The following is a 6,000-nucleotide window of genomic DNA, read 5'->3' on the forward strand; positions in this document are numbered from 1 at the left end:
TGAAGTCCCCTGACACTGTTATATTGAATAATGTTCTTTCGTTGAAGTCCCCTGACACTGTTATACTGAATACTTTTCTTTCTTTGAAGTCCCTTAACACTGTTATATGAATAATTTTTCTTTCATTGAAGTCCCCTGACACTGTTATATTGAATAATTTTTCTTTCGTTGAAGTCCCCTAAGATTGTTATATTTCATAATACTCATTCGTTGAAGACCCAGAAGATTGTTATATTTTATAACACTGCTTGTTCATTTGAGAGTTCGACCAACGTCTAGTCATCGAATCTAGGTTGCACTTTTAAAAAATCCCAGTTAAGAATTAATTCAGCCCAAAGATCATTCAGGTTTGGTAGTACAAAAAAATTATTCTTTTCAATAACGGGAATTCCTTAACATGCAAATTCTGTTTAGTTACTGTTTTTATACATTTAATTTCAGGAATGTAATTAAACACTTTCTCAAGAAAAAAATGTACATTTTTCATATACAAATTATAGTCTAACCATATGTAATGTACATAATGTAAGAAATGTACATATAACCACATATAGTTCTGAAGTAATCGAGATGGCAAAATTAGATATATATCCAATACGGACGCAAGGTCATGCCTTTAGGGTACATTTTGGGTTGTTAAATATTATTACTTCAGTTTTGTCAATATTGGTATTTAAGAACCAGGATAAACTGGACTTAACCGGTTGGAACCGGATGGAACCGGTTTGATCCGGATAGAACCGGTTAAAACCGGTCGAAACCAGTCCAATGTAGCCTTAAACCATAAAATCTACGTGGATTAAACCGGTTTGAACGGGTTTTGAACCACGATAAACTGGACTGAACTGGTTTGAAACGGATGGAACCGGTTCGATTCGATAGATACGGTTTAAACCGGTTAAAAGCGGTCAAAACAAGTCCAAAGTGGCCTTAAACCATAAAATCTACCTGGAAAACACCGGTTTGAACCAGTTTTCAACCAAAATAAACTAGATTGAACCGGTTTGAACCGGATGGAACCAGTTTGATCCGGATTGAACCGGTCAAAACAATACTAAAGTAGACTTAAATCATGCAATCTACTTAGATTTAACCGGTTTGAACCGGTTTTGAACCTGGACAAACTGGACTTAACCGGTTCTAACCGGATGGAACCAGTTTGATCCGGTTAAAACCGGTAAAAATCAGTCCAAAGTAGACTTAAACCATACAATCTACTTGGATTAAACCGGTTTGAACCGGTTTAGAACCAGGATAAACTGGATTAAACCGGTTTGAACCAGATGGATCCGGTTGGTCCTGATAGAACCGGTTTTCATGGGAATTAGAGCCTGTTTGAACGTTATAATAATTAATGGTGGCTGTTTACGGGCAATGGAAATCCCGGTCAAAAGGGGTCTGAGGCTGTTTACGGACAATGGGAATGTAACATGGACAAAACCCATGTAGGGATGTAGAGTGACAATGGATTAGGACTGTCTAGCGACAATGGGAATTTAACATAGGGAATACAGGACTGGCACTTTGGAGACAATGGGAATTACCATTTCAAGACCTCATGGGACGATTCACAGACAAGATTTTTATGGACAAAAGGTTGGGATTGAAAACAGACAAGGGAAAGTTGAACATAGGTTGGCTTTGTATAGGGACAATCGGAATGGCGACGTCACGTACAGGACATTGTCAGTAATGTCCGCCAGGCGTTATATAAAGTTATATGTCCCGCACTGCCAAGCGTTATAGCTTTTCACGGCGATTCATGGACAGTGGAAATCCCAGTGAAAAAGGTCGTGGGCAACTTTGGGGACAATGGGAACTTAACATGGGGAATACAGGGCCGACACTTTGGGGACACTGGGACTTTAACATGGGAATATCGGGCCTGTATTGGGACCAAAAATATTGAGTTTGTATAGGGACAATTTTTTGTTAAGTGAAGAAAGAAACACACATACAGATAAACCTACGCGCGCACACATACACATATACAAACGAATGCGTGCATACAAAAACACATTGAAACACATACATACATACATACATACATACATACGCTTGTATACAAAAACACATACATACATACACACACTTTTCTGTTAAGGGATAATCTTTTTGTTAAGGGAAGAAAACAAACACATACATACAAACAAACATAGAAACGTACGCGAACACACACAAACACATACAAACACACACTTACAATCACTTTTGTGCTAAGGATAAGTGTTTTGCTAAGGGAATAAAACAAATATGCCCACACACAAACTTACGCGCACGCACACAAACACAAACAAAAATACATACACACAAACTTACGCGCACTCATACAAACACACACAATCAAACGTACGCACACTCATACAAACACACACAAACAAATGTACGCGCAATCTATAAAACATACACAATCAAACGTACGCGTACTCATACATACACAAATACACATACACACAAAATTACGCGCATGCACACAAACATACACACACAAATAAACGTCCGCGCACGCACACAAACACAAACAAAAATACACACCCACTCTCTCTTACACTGCAGAGAAACGAAGAGCTTATAGACACACTTCTATTTATTAATTTACAGACAAAAACACAAAAATGTTGTACAGTTACTTGTCATATCCCACTTTGATCGTTTTGATGTGTATTTTATGCATGTACTTAACCTTTTGGCTTTTATGTATTTTTGTCTTTCGTGTTTAATTTTAAAATCGTTTACGAAATAAACGTGTCCTGAAAAAAGGTGTAAAACCTCTTGGCTTGTCTGTCTTCGTTTCAAAAGTGACATTCCATGCACTATGGCTACCTCTGCTGTCTCTGCTCTCTCTTTCTCCAGTTTCAAAGTCATCGACGAAAAGTTAGATCATGCCAGTTGGGAGGCCTTGTATCTTTGCCATTCCTTTGAGATGTTAATTGCTGGACCGAGAAGTTCAGGCAAAACCGAATTTGTCAAACGTTTGATTGAACATAAACATCATTTGATCGATTGTCAAAGAGCGGTAATCAGGGTACAGTCTCTTGCAAGAAAATCAAGGCGATTCCCCTGTCAAACTCATCTGGTCATCTTCGACGACATATTAGGAGAAAACGAAGAAGAAATTAAACTGGATTACGCGCAAAGGCATCATCGTAATGCTATTGTCATTTACATCACCCAAAATTTGTTTCAACAAAGTAAAGCCCATCGCACGATCAGTCTCAATGCTCATTACGTGGTCTTGCTTTAAAGCCCTACAGATAAATCGCAAGTGGAAGTGTTAGCCAAACAGGAACTCCTTGGCTGACTCATGCGTACGACGATGCCACTCAAAACTCCTCACGCCTATTAACTCGTGGATTTGCCCCCCCCCCATTATTTGTAATTTCGTACCCATCTATTTCACCACTGGTGCCGAGTCGGAGGGCCTGCCGTGTACACGTCTCCGTCGACTTAAAAAAAAAAAAATTCGGACACTTTTGGTCTGTCTCATACATCGTCAATATGACGTCCCTTCAGTATCATTTTCCCGTCAAATTGATTTGTGCCTTGTACAGCATCAGTCGCGAAAAAAATCCACAAAAACGTGCTCGTGTCTTAGAAGCCAGTCTCAGAGATGTCTTACGATGGTTTACGGTGACTGCACGTCAATTATTGCAAGGCATTATTCACATTCCTTATCAAACCAAACGCTTTTTAGACAGAAGCAAAGTAGCTGGACGTAACTGGCCGATCTCCGCATCGACACTCAAACCAAACAGCAAATCATTTTGAAACATGGAGGTAGCGGTTTTCTAGGAGGTTTCATCATTCGCTCTTTATTAAAATGGGATCCCAATGCACCAAAGTCATCCTCAAAACCAGGTCAAAGACCAAGAAATTGAAAACTCCCCAGAAAAAGAAAATCCCCCATAAAGACACCAGAAAACAGCTTCTTTACGCAAGAGAGGCACTACACATACCCAAACCACGACCTTCAGCGACGGTGACCGCGTCTCCAGTAGCCTAAGGTTCTTCCACTTTCCCGTTGCTAGCGATGCCAGTCAAATCCAATTTGATACACGTTCTTCCCCCATTGATGACAAAATGGAAACCCGTGTCTCCATGAACGCCTCTTTCAGCGGTGACATCCTCCTCTTCTTTAGCCTCACAAAGTATCTGCTACCAAAATCAAAGTCCAAGAGAGATCGGGTATGTTACAGAGTTTACTGGACTTATCCAAGCAAGAAATGTCCCGATTTAGTCCGTTGAGAACCCCTCCACGACGCGTGATGCCTATCATCAAGTTGATACGACGTAGAGACAATCAGTGGCGACGCATTCCACTATAAAAAGACCTGTACCAGACGATATGTATCAGTGCTTTTGTGCTCAGAACCAACAAAGGTGTCACCCTCTAAGAAATCATCCCGCTTCTAACCACAAAGGAAAGAAAAGGAAAGGACTTTCTCCTCGTTTAGCTAAACATTGGGACGTGTTGTCCGTCCTTTCCAAAGCTCCTCCACCCATGCGAAAACAACTCATTCAAACACCCCCGAAAGACGCCGTCGATACCGTGCGCGAATGTTGCCTGAATGTCTTGAAAGGTACGATACTTTTGTCTCTACATCAGAAAGAATGCTTAGCCAAGTATCGACATGTTCGTCGCCAAATGGTCCAGAAGAAAATATCCATCCATTAAAAGAAAAATATGTTGGTACAACGCGGAGGAATTTGGACCATGTTGTTAGGATCCTCGCTGAAAGAAGTATTAGGAATAATGCAAGATAAAAAGGGACCAAGACTATAAAAGGGACCTTTGGTTTCAAAAGTCCTCAGACGTGACCTTTGAAATCCAATGGAAGGAAGAAAACGAACTTTAGTGCCTTAATTCCATCATTGGCAAGAACAACACACCCCGCATTTACCTCCCGATCCTCATTTGACAGAGATGTTTCAGTTACAACACGAATTGCAATCGTTGATGGATCTCAGCGATTAGTCAGAAACGGAAAAATCTCAACAGTACGGTCAAGTGTTGCTACGAATTCAACTCTTTGACCAAAAAGCTTTAGACGAAACAGCTCGACCGACTGTGAAAGATTTTAAGACCCTGATGAAAAGTCCATCACCATCACCCCCCACGTGATCAAGACAGTCACAGTCCCACGGATCCCCGATGAAGAAGAGGCACGAGAAGTCTTTCAAACATCGTCAGCAGCTCCCACATCAATTAAGATTTCAGCGTCCTTATTGACCCATTCCCCCACACTCCAACAAGAAGAACTCAAAGCTTGGGTTAAAAAGATGATGTCCACTCCAGAAGGGAAAAAGAAAAAGGGAAACCAGAAATGAAAAAAGAAAGCAAGACCAAAGCCATCACATGACCGTCAACACCACCACCACCACTCCCCTCGACTTCTACTCCCGTGGCACGTCGGACACGTAAAGTTGTTTTCAAACCACCACCTCACCCCATCCAAAGTATTATCCGTGAAGAGTGGGTGACATATTTAAAAAAATGGAAAATGTGTTAGCCACCATTTACTAACATCCATCCCATCCTGCGGGGTACGGAGGAGTTCAGATATTGTACTGTGCTGCCAAAACCCAACTGAAAAGTGTCCGTTTACCTCAAGTACAACGATCGTTACAAGAATAAGCCCCGTATACCTTACACAAACCTATTCGACGAAAGTTTTCGAAAAATTGCACCTGAGTGGAAGGCATTGATCATCAATGGCAGTCCGATTTAGCCGATGTCTCTCATTTGGCCACATGCAATCGTGGCTACAAATATTTGTTTTGTGTCATCGACGTCTTTTCCGAATATGCCTGGGTCGTATCATTGACTTCCAAATTGAGCCCCGATTTAGTTCAAGCCTTCAAACAGGTATTGAAACAAAGTGTTCGTCACCCTCTTCGATGGCTAACCGACAAAGGCACTGAATTTCTGAACCAAGCTCAGTACGAAGACGAAACGAAGAGACCATTACTTGTCAGATATTTTCAGGCAAAACGCCAGGA

Source organism: Sinohyriopsis cumingii, chromosome 18 (assembly GCF_028554795.1).
Source record: "Sinohyriopsis cumingii isolate HCF-2022 chromosome 18, ASM2855479v2, whole genome shotgun sequence".
NCBI classification, from domain to species: domain Eukaryota; kingdom Metazoa; phylum Mollusca; class Bivalvia; order Unionida; family Unionidae; genus Sinohyriopsis; species Sinohyriopsis cumingii.